Source organism: Falco cherrug, chromosome 4 (assembly GCF_023634085.1).
Source record: "Falco cherrug isolate bFalChe1 chromosome 4, bFalChe1.pri, whole genome shotgun sequence".
Classification (NCBI taxonomy): domain Eukaryota; kingdom Metazoa; phylum Chordata; class Aves; order Falconiformes; family Falconidae; genus Falco; species Falco cherrug.
The window spans coordinates 87,129,489-87,152,132 of record NC_073700.1 but is presented as its reverse complement, the minus strand read 5'-3'; the positions used below and the strand labels follow the sequence as shown (position 1 = coordinate 87,152,132).

General features: G+C 37.3%; 1 protein-coding gene across 2 annotated transcripts in view; it reads right to left on the bottom strand.

Annotated features, from left to right (window-relative positions):
- CNTNAP2 (contactin associated protein 2) overlaps positions 1–22,644 on the bottom strand; it is a 1,159,973-nt gene that overhangs the window by 304,105 nt on the left and 833,224 nt on the right. The window lies entirely within an intron of this gene.

The following is a 22,644-nucleotide window of genomic DNA, read 5'->3' as shown; positions in this document are numbered from 1 at the left end:
TAAACTTCAATAGACAATAAACTAAATAATTTTCTTCTATGAAGACATCCATTTTAGAGTAAATTCAGAGACTTGACTGCAGTAACTATTCTTTATGATTTTTTCTTTGCTTTCCTGTCCTGCCATATTTAAGTAATAAAGCAAAACACTGTGTTCCACTTCATGAACACTAACACTCAAACTATCTTGTCCGCTGTACTCATTTCTACCACCCCCTACCCCACCTTTAGAAGCATGAAGAATATGGGACTTTTCTTGATTGGCAAACCAAAGTGGCAAAGATAAACTGAATTTTGGTGTAAAATGACTTTGAGAACATGAGTCCTGTCTCTAGTGTGCAATTTACTATAATGACATTATTGGCATAGCATGACTCCACTTACTTAGCAATGGCTAAGGATGAGCCATGTCAGGGCAATTAATTATCTTGTTTCTATGTGTGGGTATTTTAAGATGGACTAATTCTCTTGGCAAGATAATGTGGCAAAGGTTACAGTATGGCTGCTATTGCAGTCTGTTACATTTGATCTGAAACTCCAGAATTCCAGGAAGTCCCAGGCAAGAAGAAACCCAGGATGAAATTCAGACCCAAATCAAATTATTGACAATATTTCCATTGACCACTTCAGTGCCAGGATTCCACTCCACAAATCAGTATCACCTGGTTGAGGTTTGCCAGCATCTCTGGTATGGTCTCACTAGAGCCCTTAGTAGAACTCTGTTCAGTGTCCTAAAATATGTCACTGTGATCAGCAGCTTACTTTGTAGTATAAGGCAGATTGCAAGAACTGTAAATGGTCATAAATTGACCAAAACCTTCTTTTTCTAGAAGACTGATCCTATAGCAAGACAACAAATAGGAACAGTCGCTTTGGGGTTGCATTTAGCTTTTGTGTAAGTAAACTAAAACCCTCTAGGTGTGTCATTTTGATACATTTCAGAACATTTGGGACCTGTGATATAACCAGCCTGTAAATACTTGCTATTTTTAAAAATAAAATCCTGCAATGATGATAGAAACTGTCTATATTAGGTATGTAGTCACTGCCTAAAATACCAAGACAAAGTACTTTTGATGAAGCTTGAGAGGAACCAATACTGCAGGACAGATATATCTTGAATCCAAACAGGTCCTGTTCAAAAAGGAACACTAAAACTCCTTTTTTCTTAGTCATGGTTAAAATATGGCCATTACATTTTGTGCACACTTTAACATGTGCAAAGTAAGGACATGCTTGCTGGGCTGTATTTCTAACATCCAATGGACAGTTCAGAGATGAAGAATATGTGAAAGAGCCTGGATTCTGCCAGGGAGCTTTCTTAGGTGAGCAGAAAAAGAATGAGTGAAGCCCCAGGATGATGTTAATCAGGGTCAGAAGTCCACGGGACCTTTAAGAATTGGATATTTCAAGGATATTTGATTGGCTTGTACTAGGATACTTAAGCTTGGCTGTGTCGGTTCAAACCTAAGCTGTTTCTCATCTAACCTGCTACTAAGAAGAAACTGATGGAGAAGAGACTAACACATAGCAAAGGAATCTATGTAATTAGTCATTTGTGTTAATGCACTGACCGTAATTCCAACATCATCCTACTTTGATACCGAACTATTAAATAATCATAATTTGTGATTCCTGTCCAAAATTCCCCCTCATGCCAATATATAAGTACTGCTTGACATACTTGACTACAATTGATTGTTAAAGTTATATTGGGCCAACAGATGTTGAAGCACTGACAGATGTTTTCTTGACACTATGCAATGTCCCTAATGTGCAGAGACCTAATCTCTTTCTCTAGTAGTTGCTTGTGTCACAAAAACACAACCAATGTACCTTCAACTTTTAAAAGAAAATAAGCTCTGTAGCCTCAGGAGGTTTTAAGATTAATTATATGAGAATTTACATAAAGATAAAAATTATCACTATGATTTCAAAACAATTCTAAGTTTACTAAAACGTTCCCAGAAGAATGTTCGATCAGTCCTTGGTCTTTCTAAAATTCAAATTAATCCATTAGATCTCATGAATAATTTTATTAGATTATTACAGGAAGAGGTGGGAAAATCTCCATTGGCTTTGTATCCTGAAAGTACAGTCTGTCTAGGGCTGGAAACTCAGCTTAAGCATAAAAGACATAAATCAATGCCAGCTTTGAGAAAAAAAAAAAAAAAAAAAGGAAAAGAAATTAAAAAAACATATGGCTATGGTATTAGTTAGAAGGTAGCTGTGGCAGGTTAGCCTTGGCTGGCTGCAAGGTGCCCACCAAGCCACTCTTTCACTGTCCCCGCTCAACAGGACAGGGGGAGGAAATACAATAAAAAAGCTCATGGATCGAGATAAGGACAGGGAGATTGCTGAGCAATTACCATCATGGGCAAAACAGACTGACTTTGTGAAATTGATTTAATTTATTGTCAATTAATAACAAAATGCAATAGCGAGAAATAAAAAACCAAACCACCACCTACAAACACCTTCTTCTCCTCTCCCTTTTTCTTCCAAGGTTCAGCTTCATTCCTGACTCTTCTATCTCTTGCTCCCCCAGGCCGTGCAGGGGGGTGGGCAACAGGGAGCTGTGGAACAGGGACAGCACAGCGGTGCTACCAGCACTGCTGGTGGGCTCAGCTTCAGCCAGTGGCAGGTATGTCTCACAGCCAGCTGAAACAGGCTTTGGCCGACATGGGGACAGCTCCTGCTGTCTTCTCAAAGCCCCCCTGCAGCCCCTCTCCACTACTAAAACTTTGCCACATAAACCAAATACAGTAGCTTACGGAATTTGAATACAAGTAGGAAACCAGATTAAACAGCAACACTTTTGATCTCACCACTAATGTTCTAGAAAGTGCCTTTGTTGTAGCCTGCAATTTGTACTTCTTCGTCTACTACACAGTCTTTACAGATTGTATCCATTACCCCACCACATCTAACTCCAGCTTTTAGAATGCCATCACCCTTTCAGATGGACGCAAGTCCTCATTTAAGCAAAACCAAGCTCATTTGTTTATATTCTCACTTTACAGTTTTGTGTGAACACTCACAAGATTGGTTTGTCCAGGACCTTACTATGCATTGTGAAGAAAGGTGGAAGTGAAGGTCCCATATTTCCTTACTCCCTTTTTGATCTGGAAGTTTACAATATGTTTATCATGAGAATGTGGCTTATTATTTCACATTTTTATGTATATTTTAGATTCCACATTCTGCCAAATATTTACTGATTTGGTGGAAACCTTTTATTGAATAAGGCAGCACTTTTCTGTTTCTTTCAGCCTTGCTGTATTAATATTTACAGCTGATCTTCCATTCATTTTCATGATGCATAAGATAGGCTAATGATTTGTTCCGTAAATTTTTTAGTTCAGCACTGTTTATTTAATTTAAAGCACAGATATATCATATTCAACTACACTCAAAGAGGTACATAAAATGTTTCCACCGAAACAGAAGGATATAACTTTCAGAAAGGGTGATTATCCATGCATCCGATTGGCTGAGACCTGAGCTGTGTGTTCAGACTTCAGCTTTGCTTTATTCTGGAGCATGTTTTCAACACACTTTGTGTAAGCTGTATTGGCTTGAAAACTGTTCTTTCTATCTGCAGTGATTTTATATTGGCTGCCTCTAAGTAACCCAGTGTTAGTCTAAAAAAAAAAAAAAAAAAAAAAATTATGATTCCACTACAACGTAGTAAAAGATTCCAGATACACCTGAAGATTTCCAAATACCTGGAGGGAGGGCACAAAGAAGAGCGAGCCAGGGGTGCCCAGTGACAGGACCAGAAGCAATGAGCACACACTGAAACACTGGAGGTGTTTCCCTCTGAACATCAGGAAAACATTTGCACTGTGAGGGTGACCAAGCACTGGCACAGGTTGCCTGCAGGGATCTTTAAAAGACGCCTGGACGTGGTCCTGGGCAATCAGGTGTAGGTGGCCCTGCTTGAGCAGGGCTGGCTGACCTCCAGCAGTCCCTTCCAGACTCAACCCTTATGTGATTCTGCAATAGCATACACTGCAGAAATGTACACATCACTGTAAGTGGCTGTTGCCTAAGTACATTTGTGATTACGCTTTAATTAATCAAATTAACTATGGCCTTTGACTCGTTCATTTATTTTTTTGCTTGGTAATTTCCCTCTTCATATTATTACTTCTGTATTCTAACAGTGTTAGTAAGATTACATTCAAATTTTACAGCAGCGTGGGTATACATGCCCATTTAAAATAAACTGATAAAAAATACTGTGTTCCTGACAGATAGTATCTCATACATGCAGTAATAGACTTTCAGAATCTTAATAGTTTTTCCTTTTTAGCTTCAGCAAACGATTTAAAACTGTACACAACTCTCAACAGAAAGCTCACAATATTCCACTTCCCCAGGATTTTCTGTGGTTAAATGAATGTGAAGACAAGTGAGATAATAAAATTGAGGCTGCTGGTATGTTGGATGCTTAAGACAGTCCCACTGCCCTCCAGAGCCCAGCCGACCATCAGATGTTTCCAATCTCCTGCTAAACCAAATGATTTATTAATTGAATGTATAGCGATTACACACTATACGTATTTTATCACTGTTTCATTTGCATCTAGTGCTTTGAATCTTCAGGGCCTGCCCTGTGCCAACTAACACCATTTAAATGGGGCCCTTAAGGGATTTTATCAAACATGGAGCTGCAGGTGGCTCTCACCTCAGCAGGGTGGCGGGCGTGCAGCGTGAGCGCTGGCATCCAGTGGAGCCAAGTGGCCTTTGCAGCATGCTGGGCCAGAGCTGCCTCCCCACACACAGCAAATCACAATGCCAGAGGCAAGACCCAAGGATCTCAGACCTTGTGGAATCACTCCTGTGATCGAGAACAACTGTGAACGGAAGAAGTTTCTAAATCTGGGCAAAATTCTCAATGTCTTCTCTGGGATCAAGCTCAGAATATATTGACTGATGAACCCTCACATAGACTTTTAAAGTTCCCTCTTTGGATAGATGCATTAAATAGTAAATGAAAAAAACAAAAATTTTGAAATTTTTTTCCTATTTAGTATTTTCTCCAGTTAAAGCAGACACTTGATGATGATGATGATGAAGGTACTTGCCTCGGGAGACTCATTCAGCTCTTCTGAATTGAAAAATATTTAGTTAAAGCCAATATATTCTGTCTAAGGAGATATTTTGAATTTACACCAGACAATGGTCCAATATGTAATCTGTTTTTAACGAAAAATATAAAATTTCACAAATACGATTGAGCTCTTGTCAATAACCAGAATGCTACGCAAATGGACAAAACCAGGTACAAGATCCCAAGGTTTCCTGCTAAACCCATTGAATGGGATTACAAGGTGAGTAAACGGAGGGAGTGCATTTGGAAAAGAAAATAACTGTGGTGCCATTAGTGGATTGTAGCACAGCAATATTAATGAAAATGGAAGTATGTAAATAAAAAATTAAAAGTATAACGTTACAAACACAGATGTGAAGAATCTCAATTTGTGCACAAAGAAAAGAAGCATAAAGGATGAGGATGCCTCAGTTAAAGCATGGGAAGCAGGGACAGGGAAGATGAAGTGTCGCAATTAGGCATCTGTGATGACAAAAGTATGTCTTTCAGAACAGACAGATCTTCTGTCCCCCATGACCCTTGACTGTCCTGTTGATGCAGTGTGAAAGAAATCCTGCAGCCTGTCTTAATGCATACTGGGCACAGAAGCAGCTAATCGTGAAGATGCTGTGCATTATCTTCCAGAGACAATGCTCAATTGAAATAAAAACCAGTATCAACAGAGAAAATAAGAAAGTCCAAAGCAAAAGCTAAATAAGCACAAATACACCTGCATGACTAACCAGGAAGATGTCTTAGGACTGGTACTTAGCACACACATTTGAGTGCAGCAATATTACTGAAACAGTTTAAAATAATGCCTGATCTGTGGAAAAACAGTAAGAAAAGCCTTGAGGGCGGGTTTCCCTAGAATGCCTGAATCCAAGACTAGACTTGGTCATAATTGTTTTCTTCATTAATTTGTATTTTTCAGGATGGGGTGCAGTTTTAATAAGTAGCAAGTAGTATGTCTCCTAAGTATTTTCAGTGGCCTTACTGGTTTGTGTACTTTACCCATTGCACATGACTTCCTGCTTTGTTGTTTCCATATTCTCTCTGTGCTTCCAATACGCTCTTTCTTACTTCACAACCCCACATCTGTGTTTCCCTGTTCACGTAATGCCTTGGTTTGTTTTTTATTTGTTGTGTATTTTGTTTTGTTGTTGTGGTTTGTTGTTTTTTTTTTTCTTCAAGAATATTGCATTTAAAATATCCAGCCATTTTCCAGAGTTAGGAACCCTCCAGTATCATCCATAACAAAATGGTGAATACCTCATCTTAGGGTAAATGATTAAAACAAGTAATTCTTCAAAACCCAAAAAATCTAACAATTAACACTAAGTCATTTTGCATTTAAATTACTACTTTGGAGGCTCTTTTTGTTGCCAAATATTCCCCTATCAGTATCTAAGACATGTTTAACTGGTATACATGAACATTAATAGTAATATTGTATTACAACTTCTCTGCCTTTGGCTTATTCATAAAATATATTAGTTGCCTAAATTATTTATAATGAGTAACTTGTCATGAATTTATTGCTTTTTGTGGTTATAAAATCATGCGGGAGCCAATTTCTGCAAATACATTAATTTCCATAAAATTCACTATTTCAGATGCAAAAAGAAGTGGTTTGTGCGTGAATTTTTCTCTGAGTCTAGTACTGAATGTATTATACAATATCATAATACACAATATATTGCTGAATCCATCTCCCTGATAAAGGTGCACACATTCTGAACATAAGCCTAACAAACACTGCTAGTTTGGGGGAGAACATTTGTTATTATATACTGTATCATAAGATACTTTACAATATGAGCAGATACATCCATTTTATGAATGTATCTTTGAGGACTTGTGGGCAGTAAGATCAATGAATCTGAACACATTTATGAATCGCTGAAATTAATCATTTCTATACAGTGTACCATTTGCAATTCAGGGGTTTTTTTTTACTATCTAACTATCTAAAAGTTATAATAAAGGCATAATCATCCTCCACCTCCTGCCCTAAATCTCTCCACATTTACCTGCTCTTGCAGTACGTCAGTCTTTGGCAGTTGATGATGCTATTATTTATTTATGCAACAAGTCCTGTAGGTCCCATGGAAGATCAGTGTCACAAGTGTTGAGTGCAGGTCCTTACACAAAAAAAGTGAAAAAGAGTTCCTGATCTAAACCTTCAAATTTTAAATAGCACGGTAAAAAGTGGTATTTTCACAAGTAATTTCTACATGGCAGGAAGTATCCGATAAATTAAATGGCTTTGCATGAAATCTGTGACAGAACTACAATTAATTTGACTTGCCACCTTGACAAGACAAACTGGTTAATAAAAATGCTTTTAGACACACTTCACTGTATTTTGGCGCAGTATGAATGCTATTTTTGAATTTATTTTGAGGTAACGTAAAATCTAACTGCTGAAAACCACAGAAAATGAAAATATCTGCTTCTGTATTACACTCTGCCCTTTCTGAGTTCTCCAAACTTTTCTTATAGCTGCCACAACACTTTTTGCTTTTTACCAAATAAGACCACCATGCATAATCTTGGTTCAAAGTATTTTTGAGAAACACTGGAAAAACAGCAGGAAGGTAACCAGACAGTATTAAACAATAAACGCCCAAATCAAACAAGTCTAAGGTCACGGTAGGCTAATGAGATCTGCATAAGAACTGAGACCACAGATCTGCTTACTCTTATGCTTAGTACTAAGCTATTTTTGTTAGGGATCTCTTCTCACTTTTGAAAATTTATTGAAAATACTGCAATTTGAGACTGATTTTGTCTATGTCTAGCACCCTGTTTCTTGAAGGACTGTGGCAAGAAACCTGTGGCATTATTCTAAGCAGCAGCATGTGTTCTGCTCTGAAAAATTCCTCCCATCCTGCTATACAACTGCAATGGCAGCAGATTTACAAGGGAAGGAAGGGTCCTTCATTTTTAACTAATGTCATACATCCAAGCCACCATACAACAAGCCAACCAATTCCATGAGAACGTTGAGTGAATATTACTACTTTTTGAAGCATAAGCATAGACATGGATAACTCAAAGTGCTATTTTATTTGGATCACTGATCTGACATCAATATGAAGCACCTGCTTTCCTAACAAAAGACAGAACCCTGCTCTTAGTAGCCTAAATTCAATGGGAACTGCATCTGTATCACAGGAGCCAGAACCAAGCTCACACTGCTGCAGAAGAGGGTAATGCAGTTGCTCGCTGTTGTACAATCCAAATCTTATTTATCATAGGATTATAGGGCTATGTTATGATCAGATATGACAATTCACCATAAGGATAATAACCTATCCATTTATAATCTGTTTTCCTCAATCCCGAAATGCAGACTTCTTTGACAGGATGTATACATATATATACTAATATAAATGCACACGGTACCCCCCTGATGTTGGCAACAGTCCTTCAGAGACTACAGTAAGACAAATAGACTCATTCTGTCTGTGACAGTAGTGCTGGACTCATATGTAAACACTCCAGTAAGGCAAAGTCAGCATATGTTAATCACATACAACAACTCGTTTCCCTTTTCTTCTAAAATCAATTAAAAAGCTTTACTGTTTCTATTCAGTTCTATTCATTCTATTCAGAAAGAACAAAAAGTGATTTTTATTTTAGCAGTGGATTATTTTTTCCTCTTTATGTGCTGTCCTTAAGACCAGCCTCTCATGTAATCTGTTATTTGAGAACTGAAATTGATTGTCACTACTGGTTTATTCATATATCCTTATGACATGACATCATAAATAGAATTTGTCACTCCCGAGCTTGCTTCTCACAGCAGTTGTCTTTAATGTCATTTATTCAAGTGGCTCAAGGTCTTCATGAATAATTAATGTTTGGCAATCCACTACAGTGCTGCAAGATAACCACTTTTCAGCCTCTGATTGCAAATAAGTCTTGACACTTTTGTTCAATGAAGGAAATACAAGCATCTTTACACCTATGAAATTGTAAAAGCATCTCCAGTATGAATATAACAAAGGAAAGTCTTACTATTATACAGAAACATCCGTCCGAGCAACTATTTTGCTAACTTGTCCTCAATATAAATTAGAGTACGGAAAGAAAGGCTGTTTTCTATGTTCTGCAGGGCAAACAAATTTATCTATCTGAATAAACAGAAAGTTAAGAAAGTATCATGACATCCTCTCCTGAAAAAGACATTAGTTAATTACAAATCACCAATACTGACCTGAAAAAAAGTGGTTTTATTTGGGTCATGGTGGAATCCATTTTACTGAAGCTTAAGGCAGACTTAGTAACTATGTTCAGCTGCAATTGTAATTTAGTCACTAGGACCTTCTATCTGGAATATGTTGCAAGTCACCCAGGCTGCTGATAGCATTATTTATTATTTGCATCATGTAGTGCTTAGAGTATCCAGTAAAGGCTCCCCATTGTGCTAGGTAATTATTGTAACACTAACATGGCATGATAAAATCCTAGAGTGCTGTACTTAGAAAAGAAACAACTAGAAAATAAATGTGAGTGATACAGATGTATGATTAGGAAACAGTAGCGATTGCAGACAAAAGTCACTATTCAAATTTTAAGCGTGGGTCTTCACAAATTTCCAGAACTACTGCTTTGTAGATTGCCGTCAGTGATCCACATCTGACCAGCCAAGACTCTGAAGCTGTATGGAGTAGGTCTCAATAATATTCCCTACCGAAATACACACTGAAAATGAATGGGAAAAAAAAATCAACAGGAAAAGTATTTCAATTTTCCAGATTTGAGATTCTCTAAAATGTACACGCAATCATTTATGAGGGCTGGCAGGATTGTGACCTTACATACTGATTTAACAAGGTGTTCAAAACACAGCTAAACCCCCCCACCCTCCTGTGTTGCACAGAAAGGAATGTGAGCACAGAACACAGCTGCATCATCCACTAGGGGATATGTGTTCAGAGCTTTTTATTTTTGAAAACTGGGACTTGGTTCAGAAAAAGACTGTACTTTCAATAAATGAACAAAGTGACCTTGAAACACAAACCCCACTTATTGCCCTCATGGTGGACAATTCTTTCTGTGCTTGTTGTGCCAAACTGATCAAAATTTCTTTTAAAATGAGTTTGTCTGTCAGCTTGGCTCTTCAAGAAAACAGGTGCTGCTCTACTTATTTCAAAATAAAAATTTCCAAGCCTATAAAATTAATCTCCAGTCCAAGAGCAGTCTTGGATTAAATCCATCACCTAAGCAACACAAATAAACAATTAGTGCTAGAAGAAATTCTGCAGTTACTGAGAGGTCTACGTGACCAATGCAGGACCACACAGAAGGCACCCAAAGTACCATGAAGACCAAAAGCACGATGTGTATATTGTGCTGTTTGACTGCAAGCATTCTCAGGAGCTTGGAACTGATGTTCTGCTTTATACAGAACCCTACAGAGATATAAGAAAAGAATCAAATACAAGATAAAACAGAATACTTAATTGCTTTTGTGCAGAGAGTAAATCTGACTCGGATGTAATGTAAGCACAGACAATTTCCTTAGGATCTGGTATTATCCATATTAGATGCTAACATTTGAGCACTATTAGAGCATTTATATGAAAGACTACTTTATACAGAGTGATATTTGTCATATTTCACCCAAAGGTAAAAAAAAAAAATTATGAACGCCACTTAAGTTGTAGTGTTTTAGACATCTTTCATGATAGAGTCCAGTTTTCACACTGTAAAATAAATCATAGTGAAGTAGCTTGCTGAAACAAAGGTGTTCTGAGGAATTTGTGAAGGGAATATTGCTTCTGAAATCATCCAACAAAACCTTAAGGCAGGCAGTAAAAGCAAACTGTTTTCTCTCTATTTTTTTTCTCAACAATTTACTGGAGCTTGAAAAGATCCCTTTGTTCCAACTCAGATTGTGGCCCAGGTTTTAAACTTCATAGGCATTGTCCTGAATTGTACACTCCATAGGCATTGTCCTGAGTTTTAAACATCATAGGCATTGTCTCGAGTATGCAAGGTGTCAGGACTGAGGCTTGTCAGACCTTGTTTGAATGCATGTTGACCTGACTTCTGCTCTGTTTTTACTTGGTTTTCTTGTAATACCTTTTTTTATTTTTTCTTTTTTTTTAATGATGAGGTGGCTATGCCTAATTTGCTTTACTTCTGCTTATATTTGTAAATTATAACTCTAGTTTTTTAGAAGTAGTAGAAATTAGTTATTCTGTGTGGAATGAAGTAGTTACAATTAATGCAGAGTGCAGAGGAATACAGGTGGGGTATGATTACAGGCATCTTGAAGAGTAGGGACACGGGTTGCAGGTCACAGGAGTACAGGATGATTGCAGTCAGGGGGCAGGCTGCCCCTGGAGACACCAGGCCTATAAACCAGATGTCAGCTAAAGAAATGCATACCAGGGAGCTGGGAAAAAGTGGCTTTAGGAGTACCAAAGAGAAAAAATGACAAGCAGCTAACCTACCTAAAACATCACAGGTAGTGAATTCAGAACTAATGTGGGGTTGTAGATGAAGATGAAGACAGAAAGACATAAGAACAAGTTGAAAACACAAAGAGTCCCAAGAAAATCTTAGAGAAGGAAGAAAGAAGAAACCCCACCAGCATCCCACTTTTCCCAGTAAAGAACCTGGGAGTGATGACCTGCTGCATCCTGCTGCTGCATGAGGAAGGTTGGCAGTGTCAGTGGTGGGACCTAGAGTGGAGGTGGAAGGGCGAGCACGACACCAAAGAAAGGGGTAGGCAGCAGGACGTGTGTGTGTAACAATTCAAATTGTTTACTTGTATTGAGTAGTACTAATATTATTATTATTGAGATTGTTGTTTTCTGTGACAGAACTCTTTGTTTTCCTTGTCTTTAATAATTAGATCTGGACTAATAAAAATTCTCTGGTCAGGCTGTTAAGATTTCAACCATGCTGACAACAAACCCTTGACTTTAGGTATAGTTGTGTTTCCTTTATCCCCCATAACAAGAATTGGAGTTTTACAAAGCATATCCAGCCGTATATTGAATTTTTTTCATTTACATGTTGGTGTACAGTTGATAAATAAGTGGTATTATTTGTACATATTACCTGAATAACTGTATTTCTCTACCTGATTTACTACAAGTGCATCTGATAGCATCAACTACTAGTGAGGCTACTTACTACTCCTTATTAGGATACAAAAAGGAAAGATCTGATGGAAGATTCAAAAAGACTGTGTTTGGGGTTGAAGAGAGTAGAGATTGGGACTGGCTGGATATGTAAGAATCTACAAGGATGCAGAGGTAAAACAGGACGGAAACACATTAACAGGGAATTTAAGCAGGGAACCAGGAGCTATCGAAACAGAATGAGCATAAACAAAAGAGTGAGGTAAGAGGGGCTGAAGTGGTATGGCTAGCAAGGAAACTAAGGGAAAAGACAGAGAAATTGAATGCAAAATGTTGAGAAGGTCAAAGGAAAAGGGTGAGGGTGTGGAAACCAAAACAGAAAACTCAGGTTGGGAGAATGGCACTTCATGAACAGACAAGATTAACAGGAAAGATCTAAGAAGTTGAAGCTGTACCTGTGTGAAAAATAAACGATCATGGTACTCGGGAATCGGTATGTACCCAAGCATTTGTTGAGTGTGTTGGCCAGCACATCTTTCATTCACCTCTCCTACCCTGCCCACCAATACGGAGGCTGATGCTGCATATATTACTTTATAAAATACCTCTGACTGTATTTTTGTTACCGATCTAGCATGATTATCTTACTTGATGCATTAGGCATCTGGCATAGGTTCTATATTCTTCTCAAAAGACCATTAACATGAGGGCCAAACATGGGCCACAGAGATTTCTGCAAAACACATAAAATTTAGTGAAAAATACTTTGTTATCCTAAAAAAAAAAAAAAAAAAAAAACAAAACCAAAACACCACCACCAACAACAAAAACCCCAAAACAAAACAAAACAAAAAACACCACAAACAAAAGCAACCAAAACCTGAACTTGCTATTCAGCTGGCGGAAAACACATCTCAAAGATATTAGTAATGGAACTACTGAATTTCAGTTAAGACCTTTCTTGGCAGCTTATAAAAGAAAAGAAGTGAGGAAAAAATTAGAACAGTGTTTTCCTATATTGAAACTCCTCCTAGGAATATGATGGACACGGTTTCATCTTTCTTCTGTCCTTAACACAGTAGTCATGTGTGTCACCACATAACAACCAGCACCCTGAAATCAGCATGTTGTAGGGAGCTGTTCTGAAGATGATGCATAAAACAGACACAACAGCAGATGTGCTATAGTGCTAAACAAACATATTAAATGCTAACAGGAGTTCTGGGAAGTATCAAGCACAATTGCATGAAAGAAAACCCAGGCAAAATATTATAGCTTTCTTCTTTGCTCTTTTCATGTTGTAGTAGTAGTTTAGCCTCCAAATTTGTACAACGTTATGGTAGCAACTGGATCATCTTTTTCAGTTTCCAGTTCTTCTCACTTGTCTATCATGTTTCTATCTTTAGAACTGTAGTACAATAAGTGCTTTCTTTAGGAGCAAAATTAATCAGTTTATTGCAGAAAATAATACTGAGTGCTTGGCAGATAACCAACCCCATACATCATAAACATTTCAAACATAATGAAAAATAAAGCTATGCTAGCTGTTACATCTCCTACATGTTGTCAGAGGAGTAAAAAATGGTGGGCTTATATCTGCTTGGTTACAAATCCTAAATGTCAGTGGGTCAATTCCTTCATATCTGCTAAGCACTGAACTTCTGACTACTCACAGAACACCCTCTCCCTGCCCCAGTTAGATGCAATGTAAAGAGCTCTACTGAACTTTTCCTGGATTATGTAATTAGTCAGTGGTAATTGGCCAACCCGAAAATTAGTGTACAATATAGACAGTGCATGTCTGTATTTTTGTCTCCTGGCTGTTTAAAATGGTCTGTTTGCATCTTAAGAGAGTGTCAACACTGCTCAGCTTCAATTTGAATCTACTCTAACCTGAGTAACGACAAGATTTTCTTAAATAGCCTGCAGGAAGAGGAGCTGTAATGGAAGCCCATATGCTTGCAACTACCTCATTTAAAACTGCTATCCTTATTTTCGTGGTGAAACAGATCCAATGCGAGAATTCCGATTTGTTGAATTCAGCACTTCCTATTAAAACATAAGATAAAACAGACCCAGGGTATTTTCTGTGAGATCGATATTCGAGAGTATCCTCAAAGACACATGTGTGGATAGGGGACAGATGCCTGAAATTCCAACAGCAAAGGCTGACATTTACTAGTTACATCAAAGACGTCAGCATCCTTACCCTTTCGCTTCTTGTCAGTCCTATGAACCAAGTAATGCTCTGCCTTGCTTTGAAAATACGGAACAAATGTAAACATCCAGCTAAGACTTAGTTTTGAAAGACGGATCAACAATAATCAGATACATCCATCCATTGTAAATAATAAGAGAAAAACAAATGTTATTAGTCTTTTACATTAGAAATATTTTAACTTGTAGGCATCCATTTACCGGTCAGCTGAACAGGCACACCAGTTCCATTTTACCCTGACTTTCAAGGTAAGATACTGGCTTTAATGAAGCTGTTGAACATTTTGCCACTGAGAAAAAGACCATTTTAACCCTTGTGTCTCCTACGAGATGAGGGAGAGGAGCATTTACTAGAAGCAAAATATTGTAGGCCATGGCTGGTAATAAAATCAGGAAAGAGGAGATAAACATGTCAAAACCAAGAAAGTTTTTGAAACGGTTTTGGTTTTTTTTCTCTTAAACAGAAGCAATATGTATTTCCTGTATTGTGTAGAAAGTCTCTTTCCCTTCTTCATTTGTAGCAACACCTGAACAAGCCTCTGTATTAAGCCATTTAATGGATGAAGAACAAGCTCTCCAGTGACAGGGTGAGTAGGTGCTCTGTATCACACTCACTGGAATGAGTGAAACCAGGGGTTAACAGCAGCACCATTTTCATTGCAAGTAGAAGATGGCCACCTTGGTTAGTCTTTGAGAAAAGAGCTAATTTGTTGATAAATTGCTCCTGTCACATTCTTTAACGAGGTTGGTCGACTGAAATAATAGACCGACCTTGTTATTCTTTCAGTAATTTTACATTTAGAGACCAAAGGGCAATACATCTTAGATATATAAACAAAATAGATATGTGTTCATATAACTCTATCTAACAGCTATCAAAATGTTTTATGGTTTATTGAAAACACTTTAGTATAAATGTGTTGCCTTAGAGCTCTAAAATATTTTTAAAGCTTTTAAAGGTGCTTTCAATGAGGCAGGATTTAACCTGAAAATTTTTAATTGTGCTAAAATATTCCAATTTACAAATGGTTTTGAAAACTTCATCCAGTTTAATTCACATTTTACCTCCTTCCTTTGTCTTTCCAACTTCTCATTTCAGGAAGGACTGATCTTTGAAATCCACAGGGTGGTACTTCATTCCTGTTGGACACTGGCATCCTATTGCATCCTTCTCAAAGCAGAAATGGCAGGTACTAGCAAAAACTGCACTATTGCTCTTTGGAGTCAGGAAGGCTTGAACTGAGTCCTGGGTTCCTTATTCATGAAGTTTTTTGGAGAAGCCCGTTATGTTGGAGCTCCAAAGTACTGTTGCTTCTAAGTGGCCAAATATAAAGGCCGCTTTTTCTAGATGCAGTGATGATTTCTGTGTGAATCTGACTCATAAATAGCCACGAGGTTGGTTTTACACTCTACTTAAAGAGTGAGAACGCTGGTAATTTGAATAAAAATAGAAAGAAACTGCACATAATCCTCCTGCTCTTCTGTTTAGATTCAGCTGCTGGCAAAACAGCATGTTCTCAGATGGTGCTTGCTGTAAACCGTGTGACAGGAGGTGACTGAAAATGTGTCCTTCCTGATACTATCGTTTGTAACCACTGTTAATACGACTCGCAGTTCAACCTTTGCACGGCATATTAAATTGAAGATAATAAATGTTTAATTCTCTCAATTCACAGGTTAAAAACTATGGGTCGTGCTGTGTGTGCTAACACAGTTGCCAAATGCTGTTTTCTCTCACAAAGTGAAATATGTAATGCAACCCACACACAAACACCCTGAGATACAGGCTCAGAAATGCTTCCACCCTGAAAAGGAAAGCTCTGATTCACAGGAATTACAGCAATGTAAGTTTTATAAATTGTAGCCATTATGTTTATAGGAATATAAGTACCTTGTTGATGGAAACAATAAAATGGGGATTTGTCTATTACTACTAACTGCCTCACAGAATGAGATGACTTACATCTGAAGGTAAAGTTTTCACTTCTTCCCACATAGCAACTTTGTCCAAGTAACTTTACAAACACTTCAGCTGTACGCTTCCCTGCTAGACTTTATCCAATTGTTAGAAAGCAAAAAGCCATACCAAAGCCTTTTGAAAGAGAACATCTACATTAGAAGCAAACCAGATCTTGGAATTCCCCATGCAACTGAAAGGCACCAGGATTGCTCATCAGAGCTCACTCTTCGCTTGTCTTTTCTCCCTTTTCCCTCCTTCAGGTCTGCTCTATTAATGGCCACATGGCTTCTGCCATCAGTGACACCTAACAGTGGACCTCACGCTGCTTTTACCTTTTTCATCAACTTGCTGTCCTCTCTATAAGGCCAGCTTGCTTTCTGGCATTGGTGATTACTGATGGATTTAGTCCCCAGAATTCAGAAATCTAAAATTCTGTACAATGCACTACTATAAAAGACAGCTACTGATTCACGGTATTATTTCAGAAGAATAACTTAAAATTTCTACATTCTTGTCATATTACTTCTACCTCAAGTCAGTAGCAGTATTTCTCAAGATCAATTTTCTTTCATCTTACTAAAGCAAATACATGCTATAATTACTTTCTTCTTACTTGCATATTAGGTTCATAATACTATATTACGAAATTCCATACACATGTAAATTAGACCTAATTGGACTGGCTCATCAATCTGTTCCCCAATTACATAACAAAAATACATTAACTGAATGTGATTTATGTATAAGGTACTTGTGAATGTTTGTGATGGAATTCATAAAGCCCTCATTTGCATATCCTAATTAGCAGTTTATTAATCTTAAATGCATACAGAAATTAACAGCGCTTTAATCTTCTAAAATGTAGCTTTTTTTATCCTTTCATTAACAACCATCAGTCTTGGCATGAGACAATTTTTAATAGCTTATGGATAGAGATTATGAGTGCCTATGTACATATAAAAATATGCACAGATACCTGCAAGCAATTTTGCCTTCCCTTCACCCTGGAGAATTGCCACAGGAGACAGTATGGCTTTGTCGAGTAAGAGTTCAGTAAAAATAAATGATGAATCCTTTCCAAGTATAGATATATATATGTATGTGTGTGTGTGTATATCTATCTATCTATCTATCTATCTATATCTTGCCTTTGCTACATGGTGTCATGTTCTAGAGCACTACAGGTTAGTTCTCCTTTTGGAACAGAGACTGATTACATGAAATAAAATTTAGATTTTTATTTGCATCTTATTTATTTCATGTTTATGAAATGTACACAACATATTTAACTGAATAGGGAAGCCCCATTAATTACAAGTCCTAAAAAACCGATACCAAACGGAATATATATTTCATCACAGTGGAATTTTAGACAACACTGAGAAAGAATTTTATTCGATTTCCTCTGGATCCCAGCAGAACACAGAATAACAGCTCTGCTTAACTAAGTATCAGGCAGGTGTGCTTTCTAATTTTAGCTTTAGTAACAGGTCATTACTGATCACTGGGTAATGATTCACAACTTTAAAATTCTGCAGGTTGCAATTTGCTTCTGTAAATACACTAATTTTTATTCCACATTTTGCATTAACAGTTTAATGTTCACATTCCTATTTCTTTTTTCCCCTTGTTTAAACCCTAGTACAGACCAATAAATGACCTGATTTACTTATATATTGAATTGTACCACTTGCAAACTACACACAACATCTAGCGAGAAACCTATCTATGTACCTTAGGACAAGAGTCTAGATTCCTTATTACCATGTAATGGGTGTTCATTGACTGTACAGTCACATAATCTGCCTAGGGAGGAAGACTAAGGTCATTGCAATGGCAGTGACAATGTTACTTCATTCTGTAGGGTCATTCTTAATGGACTGCCACAAGGACAAGGTAAAAATATTTTAGTGTTCTTTAGGGTAGAAACAATCTTTCCATTCCTCTTCTGCTCCTGCTTATTTATCCATCAGCAGCTATGCTAGTCATCCTGCAGGGCAGTGGAAGGTGGACGCTCTTCCCCTGTTACAGAAACAGGCATGGTGACTTACACCCACAGCTCCTAGACTCGCTTTTTTTAGTGAGGTCTTCAGACTATTACACCCAGATCTTATTTTCATTAAGAAGCCAAATTAGTGATCACAATGACCAAAGAACAGCAACAGCACCTTTAGGGAAAGCCCTGAAAAGATTGCTTGTGTAATGCTGTGTCACTGTTCTACCACAAGAAAACTACAGGAGATAAGCCCCTGTTGCCTCCCCCATTTAAAAAATTCATGCAAAGGGTAAGTGGTTTTTTTCAGCTGTATTGTTCAAGATATTTCACCAAAATTAAGACCTTGAAATACAGGTGATTGACAGGTATGAAAACAATAAAAAGAATTTCAAGACCCAGATGCTATTTTGATTGTGTCTCATTTGAGGTAGCTCACATATAATGTCAATGTCTTAGGGGTGGTGGCGAGGGAAGGAAGTAATATTTTCAGATTTTCAGAAACTGCTCACCTTTCAATCTGGAAATCAGCTTCTTTTCAAATGATGCCTCAAAAATGGAGGTACTAAAATACACAAGTTTTTTTTAAGAAATCTTGTATGGACCTTTAAGTGATCTGAAGCTGATACAATGCCGGAAACAGAACCTTGGACTTCAGACTACCAGTCCAGAGCTAAGTTGAGAAGATGCAGCTCAGTGTAACACAGAACAAACCAGCACATAACAAGGGAAGCAGATGCTGTCCTTGAAATCAGAATGTTGTTTTTTTCAGTGTTTTTGAAAGAGATCGTCTAAGAAGTAGATTTCATGTCATGCTGCATATAAAAAGAGAAATTTCTAGTTCCCAGTTAAGATATTCTGCTCGGTCTTACCCCTTCTCCTTTAAAATACATTGTGCTTACATAAAGAATATTCACTGTGTGTATATGTACATGTTTAGTTCTTACTTTATAAATGCCTGAAAACATAGAAATTTTACTTGAAGTACATGGTGATTTGACACCTAAGGTTGAACTTGTTTGGTTTAATTATTTACAGATAAATAACTACCAGTCAGAAGAGATGCAAATGGTGAAAACAGTACTGAATTTTAGTCTGAAGGATATTAAAAAAAACCAGTACGAATAACTAACTGAACTTGTGATCTATGCCTGGCTGTCCTGACAAAATAATATGAGTGTACAAATGTTTATCCGTGCATAATACATCATATTGAATACAATTGGCTAAATTTCATGCAGATATGATTAACTATATTTGTCTAGTGTGTGTGCACACTAACTTCCAGTCCATTTTGTTACTTACCCTGCATTTGTCTTCTATTGACTGGACAGAAAAAAATTAAATCAAAACAGCATTTTAAAATGCTATTTTAGTGTAACTAAGTGTTTTCTTGTCTACTGTTTGGAATTGTAATATGCAATAAGACAAAGCAAATGCAATTCAGTAAGTTAAGAAGTTTTAAAAATTGCCAGAGTCATAGATGAGATACAAAGTAATCTATCAGTCTGAAATGAATAGTTTGCAGTGTGTATTGGCTTGGGGGTAGCAATCCATAACTAAATCCTTTGACAACTATCCATCAGTGAAAAACAGGCAATGTAACATGGTCTAAACAGTTAAAGTGCAATCATATCTAATTTGATGCAATATCGTATCCACACAGGGATGCTGTGCTCATTAGAGTGAATGTAAGGCAGATAAATGAAAAAAAAAGGCAAAGTCTGTGCTACCCAGCTTCTTCAGGAATTACAACTGTTATAAAATGTGCCTAGCTTGATTTCTAAAGATACATGTTAAGCTTCTATTAAGCAGATCCACAAAAAGAATGTCTAGTTTGGTTTCAGAATATACCTATTATCTTTGTCCTAATTTTTGATCTGCATGAGTTTGAAATCTCTTCAGTTTTCCTTGAAAAAACAGAATCTTGAGGCAAAGCTTGAGCTGAGTACAAGCTCAAAGATTTCAGTTAATTTTATAGTGATCATTTTTCATTTTATTATTTCGTAAACATTTCATAAATTCTCTCATAATTTTTAACATTTGAAAGGACAGAAAATTAAAAAAATAAGTGTAGTCCAAAGTTAATAATGAAAACCATTGGTATTCACCAGCCAAAGCTGAAATTCAGCCTTTGGCTAGCTGAGAATAGTTTAAAAAAAAAAAAAAAAGAAGTTAACCATTCCTGATTTGGATTTGTCATTAAGCCTAAAGTAGAAGAAGGGGAAACACAGGCCTTAGATACTAAATCTAATCAATTTTTACAGGATTCCATTGGCTTTCTTAAAGGATTTTTCCTTGCAATGGAAGGGGAGTCATACTTTGTGCAAAGTGAACAGAAATGATGAGGGTAACTTGTGGGTTTGTGGATCACCGCTTATTAGCCATTAGACTTTGCAAGATTTGCTGGTAACATCTGAGTTAAACATTATGTGCCTACGTAACAGACTAGCACAAAGCATAGTGCTGAGTACAGATGGGATTCTTTTGACCCGAGTACGTTTGCTATGTGAATTGGTTAGAGATTTTTCATTTCCTGCATCATTCACCATGAGCCAAAGCGATTCCCCAAAGCTCATTCATTCATTACTCTTGAAAACAATAAAATCAAAAGAACATAGAAAGAAAAACATTGTGTTGATTATGAATGCCTATAAAAAACCTGGGATTTTCACTTAGAAGTGCAAGTTGTTTTGACAGGCATATATTCTAAGGTTAGAGCATCAGGAATAGAAACAGTTACTTTCTGTATGCTTGAAGACTTCAGCACCAAAATAAAAAGCGATTAGAACCTCAGTTGCTCCTATCCTTCCTATGGGTATTTCAAGCCATAGCAAATGCAAACCACTTGCTGCAGACTTATCCTCAAAGTACGAGTAAATAAACCCTTCTCCCTGGCTTCAACCTGCAAACACTCCCTCCCAAACTGCAGTCCTGCGCGGTGCTTATCTACACGATACAGCCCGAGATACAGCTTCTGCTACAGGAAAAATGCAAATATCTTAAACACCTAATCACCAGCGTGGCCTGCTATCTTAAGGCTCAGGAAGAATCAGAGAAGTCTTTTAGCAGCAGCAGAACTAGGACTGCCCTTGCTTTGCTGGCCACGGGGCCCCACGTAACAGTGAAAAGAGCAGAGCCCAGGTTTGCGTGCCAGCTATGGAACCAGATGCATGGTACTTCTCTGGCACCATCGAGCAATTAAATCCTAGTTGTGGGCAGGACCAGGTGGCTTCCAGAGATCCCTTACAAATAAATTATTGTATGATTCTAATTACAACTTCTGTAGTAGTAAAACCATACATTTTTAACTTGATTAATTACTGCAACTCAGTAATAAAAACTATACTAATAGCCCAAGCCCAACTCCCCCACTGCAGATTAAAGGCTCCAGCATTATGGTGCCGGAATAGAACGATTATTAAAGCTAAGAAAATGTTAGTATTAATTAGGTAGTATCTAATTAAAAGATGAAAAAAATGAAATAAAATATGAAAGCTGTGATTTCAATAGAAACTACAGTGGCCCTATCCTGTGAGACTAAAAAAACCCAGAGGCCCTGAGCTTTTGGAAGGAAAAAGCATGAAGAGAACATCTACCGATTTTCAGGTTCTGTATCTAGACCAGAAATGTTCGAACGCATCTGGAATGCCTCTATTTTCAATATAATTCCTTTCCCACAGAATACTGGATATTTTTGTGAAATGTCCTGTTTGCGAAATGCCTTGATACACAGACTAAAGAATCACCTTTTACAATCACAACATTTCAAAGCATCTGTGAATTCTCTCAATTTGCATGAACCAAACTTTCTGTAGATTTTGATACTTTCCTCTTACTGAAATCCACCTATCTGTCTGCATGTCTGAATCTACTAGATGGGTAGATCTGAATGGTTAATTACCAATGATATTTGAAGATGTCAACATGCTTATGTAATTAGCAGAGACAGGAATGATACATAACTGATCAGGAGCACATGCATGAACGCATGACAATGCTGAACAAGAAAGCCAATACGGGCAGCTGCAGGTTTGTGTCTAACCTCTCAAAGGTTGACAAAAAGTGAATCAGATAGATGGGGAGGTAAGCTTGCCAGAAAAATTGCTTTATCTGTGAGAAAACAATTGCACTAGGCAAAAAGAAATACTTAGCTACACCAACCTCAAGAACGTGAATTATTTAGGACAACTTAGATGGGATATCACATTTAAGCTGTGAAACTACAACAGTGCTGAATGACTTCCATCTTAGGCCAGTATGTTAATTGA